General features: G+C 33.5%; 1 pseudogene; it reads left to right on the forward strand.

Annotated features, from left to right (window-relative positions):
- Positions 1 to 7,558: 7,558 nt before the first annotated feature.
- On the forward strand, positions 7,559 to 8,204 carry LOC125852037 (uncharacterized; annotated as a pseudogene).
- The last annotated feature ends 2,483 nt before the right edge of the window (positions 8,205 to 10,687 follow it).

The following is a 10,687-nucleotide window of genomic DNA, read 5'->3' on the forward strand; positions in this document are numbered from 1 at the left end:
ATCTGGAAATTCTGATTTCTTCACATTTTTCTGTTCCTCATATGAATTTACAAATACAAATAGTAGTAAACACAGAAAAAAAGAAGTTCGGTTTGTTTGAATAGATTATCATTCTTCGTCGTTACATAATGTCACATATTCATAATTTGAATAATGAACCTACATGAAATTGTAGGGTATGGGTAGAGCTACTATGAAAACGTTGAGTAAATGATAAAATATAATTATTAAATAATAAATAAAGACAAAATGAGAAGAAAATACCAAGGTAACGAAACAATCACACCAATCATTTTGTCATTACCTAACGATCAATTTAAACAATACAATACAACTAAATTTAGATAACAATCAAAACAAATATTATTTTTAAACTAACAATACAATACAACGGTAACAACCCTCCAAAACAATGTGCTATTAAATTATGATCTAAAAAGTTGATAAGTTAACTAAATAAATTAATTTAAAAAGGTCATCAGGGAATAGGTATTAATGAATATAAAATCAGGGGTAGGTGAGTGAGACCTCAATAAAATAATTTCATTTAATAATATGACAAATCACATAAACAGTTGGTCCAGTAAATGACATTAAATTACAGTACTTTTAGGTAGAATATTTTTCATTTTGATTGTTGAACTGAGTGTTTTATATCTTTAGCAATTTGTGTTCATTAAACTTAAAAACATTATTCAACTCAAAATATTTGTAGTGGGCTCTAAATAACGATAATGTATCAGTGGAGATACAATGATATATATACACACGACATGACATACACAAATATAATTGTTACGTATTTTTATAGGTCAATTGTATGTTTTACTAAATTTTATATATATATGGAAAAAAAATATTGTTATTTCTTTTCCTTTTTAAAAAATATTTCCGCTAAATCGAGTAATTTTACCCCTAATTTTATATCATTTCTAGATAAATTCCCATAAAAATATGGAAATCTGGTTGATCAAGTCCCAATGATGGGCCGCTTTAGGTAAAATTGGGCCTGACAACGTGTGGGCCTTGAGAGATCCCATTAAAGTACCTTAAGTTTGTCTTTTCGAGCAAAAGTAGGCTAGAGTCCAACTCGGAGGCCACGTAGTATGGTAGATATCGTATCATCATATTGAAATCAAATTCTTTTATACCCTAATTTTGGTACTGATGTATACTCGTATTTATTATGCAATTTTTTGAAAAATGATGATACGATATTTGGTATTCAAATATATCATTGCATATAATTTGTGTATATTATTATAATACCAATAGATTTATAAATTAGTGTTGGTACAAAACTAATTATTTAGTCGTTGGAACTAGCATTATTTATCTTTATTGAAATGTTTTTGTTTGTATAATTAATCAGTGCAATATACGAATTTATTTTTCACATTTGTAAATCCCCGATTTATTATAAATCCATTGAACTAAGTGGATTGTCTGTTGAGTTTATACATGAATTACTTGAATTCATGTATGTATATTTCCAAGGTGATATGATCCATTGTGGATAACTATGTACCTATTTGTTTGGGCATTTAACATGATGACCTTTGTTTGGGAGTGCACCCCCAAATGAACCTTGCAGTGAACGGTCCGAATTAAGTGGGGGCTCCAAAGGCCAAACAATATGGCATGTATTCTTTGAAATAAGTAATTTTAAATCGAAAAATTTATAATATATTAGTTCATTTTGCATTATTTATGTAAATTTAATTCTTATCTTATTAGAGACTTGTCTTGAAATTAATTTTAGTGTGATTAAAGCTCTTAACGCCCATGGGGTGATAAAAAAAATCGGGGCCAAAAGTCTCATGGGACTTATGCCCCAGTAGATGGGATATATATTCGAAAATTGCATTTTAAAATATTTTTATACTTAGTTACATAAATAATTACTTATTCAATATCTCCACTCAGCAAAATAGAGATAAGGTTTGTGTATATCTCACTCTTTTTAAACTTTTGCTTATATATTTGGATATGTTATTGTACTTATTAACAATCTTTTCTAAATTGATGGTCATATTAAACACTAGCGTATAAAGAAGCTATCCTCAAGATATAACCGCTAACTAACAAGGATTGCGTATAGAGTGATAATTGTGATATTAGAGACATATCGTATATACATTTGTCTAGCCTAAATTATCAACTACCCTATGTTACTATAAGGACTTAAGGAGTATTTGATACTACAATTTTTCACACATTCTCAGTTTTCTATATAGTTTAAATTTAAATTACACCAATAATGTTATTGTTAACTTAAATCTTTAAAGAACTAAAAGTGGAAAATCTTTAGTGGCTCGAAACGCAGCAGCCACCTATTATACTTTTTTTCAGAAAAAATAAAATAAAAAATATATAGATATCTTTTTCAGTTTAAGATGTATCAACAGAACCATTTCAATCATTTCCTAGCTCAATAATTATTTTTATTGGTTTCCATTCAATATTTGTATTTTTATTGGGATCTGATTAAATTTGAATTTGTACATTACATATTCAATTTTTGTGGGATAGGATGTTTTTCCATTAACAAAGACTCGATTCCAAAACCTTTGTTAGAAATATCCGGGTCTAATTATTTAATTGGAAATAAAATTAAATAATTTTTTGATAGGTTGTTAAGATCGTGACATGTGTCCCTCCATTAGTCCAAAGGGTATACACGCTCCAAAAATTAGAAGATAGGGGCATCAACGCTCTTAAAGTATAACGAGGAATATTTAGATACCATTTACGAAAGTTCAAGAGTATATTTGTCCTTTTTCCTTTTTTTTTTAATTAGCACTAGCTAGCTTAGCTTAACAGGAACATAAACAAATTAAAAACACTACCGCCTCTTCATCAAACGGTTCGATCAGATCAGCAGCAGGAAAATCCAAAACAGTTGGTAATAATATTGAGACATTGATAGATACCCTCACATATTTTCATACCAAGGGCCATGTCCTCAGCCTGGGCGGTCGCAGCAACGAGGAATAACCGGAGATGATAGTTGAGCTTTGTCGGATCTCATCCATACCTCAAGTCGAGAAGATTTCGAAAATCTATTGTATAGTAAACATTGTCATTGGTTCCTTCCTTCGGATAAATCGACAGTCGATGCTGCCCTAGCAGTCAATGTTCCCTGAGTACACCAACTTGCAAACAGAGCAAGTGGTATTGTTGGGAGGAGGGTTCATGTTGATGACGGACGGAGGAGGGGGAGGGTCCGTAACAGAAAGGAGGACGATGAAGAAAGGGTCACTCGTGAGCGGAGGGTTGACGTTGACAACGGAATCTATAGTAGGGTTTGTAGAAGAATCAATCGAGACGGAGGAAGGGTCACTCGTGACTGTAGCAGAAACCTGAGGAAGGGTTGACGTTGACGATGGAGTCTGTAGCAGGGTTCGTAGAAGAAACAATCTAGACGGAGGAAGGGCCACTTGTGACAGTAGCAGAAATGACTGAGGAAGGGTTACTCGGGACCTGAGTGGGAGTAGACATATTTCATTTTCAGGGAAAGAAAAGGAAAGGGGAGGGTCTCCGTTAAGAATTGGGAATGGGTATTTTTATAGGGTAGTGGTACATTTTTATTTTGTATTTATTGAAAAGACGGGATAAAAAAAGCAAACTCCTCCTTTATATTCTTGCATATAATCTACCTTTTAATTAAAAACCTTCAAGCCATTTTTATTTATTTAATTAAAATTAATACTCTAGCTTGTCTGCATGCATTGAAGAATTTATTTAATGACCCAAAATCTTTCTATATTATACTCGGAAACAAGATAGTTAATAATACCGCGAATCACATCTACTGCTAAATTAGGGAACACGTACAAAATGTAATAGGAATTTTATTTGTGGATGAATTAATTGATTATTGAAATTCACTAAGTACTAAGGGAGGAACCATAGCTTATATATCAATGCTTTGGCTCAAATGATATATTTTGTTTTGGCCAAATACATAAACAAATCCCTAAACTTGTTGGGTTTTTCCCCTCAGGTACCTCAACTATGCTATTTTCCTATTGAATCATTGAACCACCCATAATTTGTTCCTTTTAAACACCGTTGACTGATGTGGAACCAAACTTCAACAAATATTTTTTGGCTGATGTGCGCGTGAGATCAACCTTCCCCACGTGGAAATTCCAACAAATCATACTTCAACCCAATTACACGTCAGCGCCACATATTCAATCCTCAAACCTAAAAATTAAAGCCCCTTCATTTCCCCCCAAAACAATTCTAACCCGATGCTAGACGAGAAAACCCGAACAATTGTTCTTCTTTTAGTGACATTTACAACTAAAATTCTCAGATTTTGAAGTGATTTCGAGTGTTTTGTTAAAGGAATCATCAAAGATTGTAGATGATTTTGGAGTTCAATCACGATTTCTGAGTTGACGGGTGTGAGGTAAGTTCATTCCCTAATTTCTATGTTATTTTTATTGTTGTAATGTGATATATACTGCATTTTAGTATTAATGTGATGGTGTGTTGTTAATATCTGAAAAAAGTTAGGGTTTTTTTGTTTCTTATTGTTCATAACATGTCAGAAATTTTTGGGGCTTTCGCCTTGTTTTAGGGCATCTTATGGACACCATTATTATAACTCATTTTCATCATGGTGATAAATTTATTCAGGACAAAAATGGAATTACTTTTAAAGGGGAAAACGAGGTGGAATATGTTAATATCAACAAGGTCCACTTCTCAATAATCGAATTACTTTTTTACACTAAACAATTGGGGTAGATTATTGTTGGTAGGTTCTGTTAAAGACCCTACAAAAAATGACTTTATTGAGGTGGAAACTGATTTCACTTTACTAAATCTTATCAAAGACCTAAAGGATGGTGACTTTTTAGACCTTTATGTGAAGCATGTGGTGGATGATGTAGAAGTGATCGCCATAACTGGTTTGCTTTGTGGGCCTGTAGTTGAAAAAAATAGCAATGTGGTTGGTGAAGAAGACTTACAAGATATAAATGTGACTACAAGTGAAGGGTTGAATCATGAGGCTGAATCTGAAAATGTTAATGTAGAAGTTGAGCCAGGGGATATATCAGATCTAGAAGAGGGATGAGCCGGATCAAATCAAGAAAGCAGTGTTGACTCTCAAGAGGATGTTATTCCTGATGAAGATGACTCTGAGGTTGATGAAGAATTGGGGCTCTTAGAAATGAAAGGAGAAACAAAGTGAAAAAGAAAAAACCTATTCAAACTGAGGAAATAAAGCTTGGAACAACTAGTATTGATAAAGAATTTGAAGACATAGGAAGGAATAAGGCTGCTAGATACACTGGAAGACTAGGCGGTGATGAGCAATATATAGATAGCTCAAAATTGGATAGTGATGACAGTAGGGATAAATTGGATCCAGATTTTGTGAGGGGTGTTGATTTACCAGCAAGAAGAAAAAGTAAAAAGGTAAGATTTGATCCTGATCGTGTTCTAGCTATTTTTGAGCTTGGTATGGTATTTGAAGTGCTGAAAAGTTGTTGCGGACTATTCTTGTTAATATAAAATTAGGCTAAAGTTGAAGCCTAATGACAAAAAAAGGGTTAGAGTTAAGTGTGAGGACATGAAATGTAAATGGTTGTTGTTTGCTAGTATAAATAAGGATTCTGGTGATTTTATTGTAAAAAATTATTATCCCGTGCATATATGTCCTCAATCAACCAAGAACAAGTTGTGTACATCTAAGTTTGTTGCAGAAAAGTTCAATAATGAAATTACCTGTCAACCATATATAAGATTGTGGTAAATTCAGTAATTGGTGAGAAAAAATTTGGGTTATATGTTGGAAAAACTGTTTGTCAAAGGGCAAAACATAGGGTTATCAAGGACTTCTTAGGTGATTGAAAGATAGAATTTTCAAGATTGTGTGATTATGCAGGCATGATTAAACATACTAATCCTGGTACTTCATGTTGGGTGATGACAGATAGAGAGTCTCAGCCAGGAAAAACTTTGTTTGTTTACTTCTATGTTTGCTTTGATACATTGAAGAGAGGCTGGTTGGAAGGATGCAGAAAAATTATTGGTTTTGATGGATGCTTTCTAAAGGTTTTTACAAGGGTGAATTGTTGGTTGTTGTTGGTAGAAATGGAAATCAACAGATGTTTCCAATTGCATGGGCTGTTGTTGACACAGGGACAAAACACAGTTGGAGTTTTTTCCTCAATTACTTGATAGAAGATCTGAACTTAGGCACAGGACATGGACTGACTATTATGTAAGATATGCAGAAGGTTAGATAGTTTTTATATNTTTACAAGGGTGAATTGTTGGTTGTTGTTGGTAGAAATGGAAATCAACAGATGTTTCCAATTGCATGGGCTGTTGTTGACACAGGGACAAAACACAGTTGGAGTTTTTTCCTCAATTACTTGATAGAAGATCTGAACTTAGGCACAGGACATGGACTGACTATTATGTAAGATATGCAGAAGGTTAGATAGTTTTTATATTGTAGCTTGATCTCTTATTTTTTAATTTCTTGTGTTGTTAATACTTTTAAATTTTTCTGCTATAACTATTTACATAGGGTTTTGTACCAACTTTATGTGAGTTGCTACCAGTTAGTGAGCAGAGAAGGTGTGCTAGACATATCTGGTCCAACTGGCATCAAATATGGAGTGGTAAAGAAAGAAGGAACCAGTTCTGGAGATGTGCTAAGTCAAGTTTTGAAGTGAAATTTGAAGATGAGATGGATAAACTCAACAAATTAGGTAATAAAATTTGTGAGGACTTGTTGCATTATGAATAAACTACTTGGTGCAAAACATATTTTAAGGAGCATTCTAAGTGTGACATTGTTGAAAACAATATGTGTGAAACTTTTAATTCTTGGATACTAACTGCTAGACATAAGGTTATTATAACTATGTTAGAGGAGATTAGACACAAGATAATGGACAGAAATATTGCAATGAGACAATTTGTTGAAACTTGGATCTCAAATATCTCTTTTATGGCTAGACTAGTACTTGAAGAGAAAAAAGATCTTATTAGACTTTTTGAAGTTAGATTCAATGGTGATATTGGGTTTGAAATTTTAGATGGTCAGTACAGGCATATTGTTGATATAAGGAAGAAGACATGTACATGTAGAACATGACAATTGAGGGGCATACCATGTCAACATGTTGTGCTTGCATATCAGCACAAAGACATAGAACCTGAACTTGAAGTAGTGCATTGGTATAGGAAAAAGACTTTCTTGAAGGCTTATAATCACTTTCTACAGCCAATACCAAACATGAAAATGTGGCCTCACACTAGTGGTGTAGTGATTGAACCTTCTGAACCAAAAGTCATGCCTGGTAGGCCACCAAAGTGCAAAAGAAAGGCAAAGAATGAGCCTAGGAAAAAGTATGGAAAGTTGTCCAAAAGAGGAGTAAAAATGAGTTGCTCATTGTGTCATCAAATAGGCCACAACAAAAAAGCTTGTTCAACCATGGTAAGTTATTATTCTCTTTTAATTCATCTACAATTAGCTTCAATTATTTAAAGTAATCAATTATTATTACTGTATTAATAGGCTGGGATGGAACAACCTGGAGGCTACCAAAGTAGACAACCAAGCTCAAGCTAGCCACCAGTGTTTAGCCAACCATCAAGCTCAAGCCATCCACCACTTTTTTAGCAGACTATCAAGCTCAAGTCAGCCACCAGTATTCAGTCAGCAAGGTAGTTTTATGTGTTTTGATTCTTCAGCTGTTAGAAGAGAGAATAACATGCAAAAAGCAGAGGCACTGGGAGAGGCACTGACAGAGGCATTGGTAGAGGCACTGAAGGTGTATTAAGTCAGCAACCTGATCAACCAAGGGCTATGTGAGATTCAATATCAACATGAAGACAAAAGAGGACCAAGACTGTAGGATTTGGCATCTATACAAATGCAAGTGGCAGTCAAACCTTTAATGTATGTGTATACATAATTTTGTTCATTTCTTACTTTACTATATAAAGTCTCATTTTAACACATTTCTATGCAGCCTGGTACTTCAGGAGAAAGAGTTATTACTCCGGGAGTTTATAAGGATGCAACTCCAACAAATATTAATATTGGTTATAAGCCTCGAGGACTCAAGTGGAATGGTGGAGATGCTGTCACAGCTTCACAATTGCAACATATCAGTCAATCAAGAAAAAACAAACGTGGAACATCTAGTGCACCAAAAAATGCCTAATTTCAGCAGAAAAGTCACTTTTTGGATGTGTAATCAGCAGCAAAAACTTGTATTGACTGCTATGAAATGTCTTTTGGTGTCTTTTAAGTACATTAACTTATTTGTGGTACTGCTTTTAATTAGTTGTCATGGATTGGTATGTTTGATTGGAGCTCACTAGAGCAAATTAATGGTATGAATGATCAGAATAATTGTGTTTTACTTCAAGTCATTTGAAAACATTAGAAAACAAATGAGACTAACATACAACTTGTCTTCATTCGTTCAATCAAAATCATTACAATAAGAACACAATTGAAGGCATTTACAATAGAAAAGCCGATCAAAATTGCCCTCATAGAGAACACTACAATCTACCATACATACTTTTATGAAGAAATCTAGTAGAAGACAAATGAACCAACTAAGATCATTTTGTTACATAAATCCAAGTAGCCAATATCACCCCTACGACAATGCATATCATCCATACTTTTCTTGATCGATTCCTCTCTAATTTATATGTTTTGACTCTTTTCAACAAACGCCATATCACCCTCCTAGCTTGAGCCGGCATTTCATCATCATACTATTGGAAATATCCACATCCATCTCGTGCCTACAAAATTAAAGAAAAAATTGAATTACAAATAAGGTGATTCTTTACTATATTAGATAATAAAAATGAATTACCTTTGAAGTTTTGCAACAAAGGAACCTACGTCCAGGGTTGGATTGCGTCCATGAGGTGTTCATTTCCACAACGACCCTACAATGACATAGCACATTTACAGTTGAAGAAGAAGAAATCAATGAAGTAGATAACTTCGACATTGGAACTTAATGATTAAGAAGAAATCAATGAAGAAGAGATATATTCTAATGAGCTAAAGAGGAGAAATAATGATGAAGAGAAACAAAAGAGGAGAAATAAGAGAAGAACGGGAGAAATTAGGGTTAAAGTGGGGAAGAAAATCGTTGGTGGGTGGTTCAGCATCCACATCAACGACTTTAAAGCGTCTTCACGCGCTCAAACGACGTGAGATCATGTTTGGTTCCACATCAACCAACGGTGTTTAAAAGGAACAAATTATGGAAGGTTCAATGATTCAATAGGAAAATGGCATAGTCGAGGTACCTGATGGGAAAAACCCAACAAGTTTAGGGATCTGTTTATGAGTTCGGCTTTTTGTTTTTAAAAATAATAATATTGTAGCTATATATAAAGTCATCAAAATTTGCTTAGCCCATGGGGCCCGCCCAACCCAACCTGTTATTGTGGTAGAGTTGGAATATGATTTTTCAAGCCCATTTAAAACTAAAGCTTATAAGCCCAACCATATAAGCCCTTGGCCCTTGAGTCTTGATCGGTTTTGGGCCGGGGTCGGCCCATGAGCCAAAGTTTTTTATTTAAGGGTAACTTACAATAATCTCACTAGTATATAATTTAATTACTTAAATAAATGTTATGTTGTAATATTATGGATCTTACCAGATTTTGGTACGTTTAGATTTATGTATCTCAGAATATATGGAATCAAAATTAGGTTAATTTGTTCTACATACACTTTATCCAAATAGATTCACATGTATCTGGGACATATAGACACATTTCGTGTCCTCACCTCCCTTCCATCTTACTTGTCACTCTCTTATCTCGCTCACATATCTGGTATGCGAGATACATGTTAATTACGCTAGACTTTTTGCTACTGTTATTGAAACAATACCATTGTCTGCAATATTTGATTTGAAAATCTTCTTATTTTCTTGATGTTATAGAATTATACGTTCGGAAAAAAAAGGCTTGCCCGTCCCAGCCCTCGACCCTTCTGAATTGGGTTGGGTTGGGCACTTTTAAGCCCTTCCAAATAAAGGGTCAAACCACCTTTGAAATTTCTAGTAACTAAAAAATGCAAATTAGTAATTGCAAAAGATATGCAAATATTTGGGCCCACCAATAAAAACAATAAAGTTTATCTGCTATGCGGACGATGGGACCCACCTATAAAAACAATATTTGTCTTTTTCTTACTTTAAATGAGTGAAGAGAATAAAAAATGAAGTGAATAATAATTAATAATATGTTGTGCTTTTTGGCTCTTTTCTAATAGTTTGGCAAAAGAGGACATTCTTTTTTACCACAAATTATTTAGGTATAAGAAAGATATATAGATTAACTTGCAATGATAAATGTTAATCTCCTTAATTAATTAATTAAAATCGCAATTAGAAATGTTAATTGGAAATAAGTTATTATATATACATACTTCATGCAAGGTATGCATCAAATGTTATATCAAATGTATGCCTTGTATTAAAAAAATTATTAGCGTGACAGGTTTTTAAAATAAATGAGTTGAATATTTTTAATTAAAAGGTAGATTAATTATAGTAATGCACAACGTAACACAAGGAATAAAAAGGAGTTGGTTAAGTGGAAAAACAAAGAAAAGCAAGAAAATTTTACACCAAAAAGAAAGATAAATAAAGACATCCCAGAT

The sequence above is a fragment of the Solanum stenotomum genome, unplaced genomic scaffold, assembly GCF_019186545.1.
Source record: "Solanum stenotomum isolate F172 unplaced genomic scaffold, ASM1918654v1 scaffold31791, whole genome shotgun sequence".
NCBI lineage: Eukaryota > Viridiplantae > Streptophyta > Magnoliopsida > Solanales > Solanaceae > Solanum > Solanum stenotomum.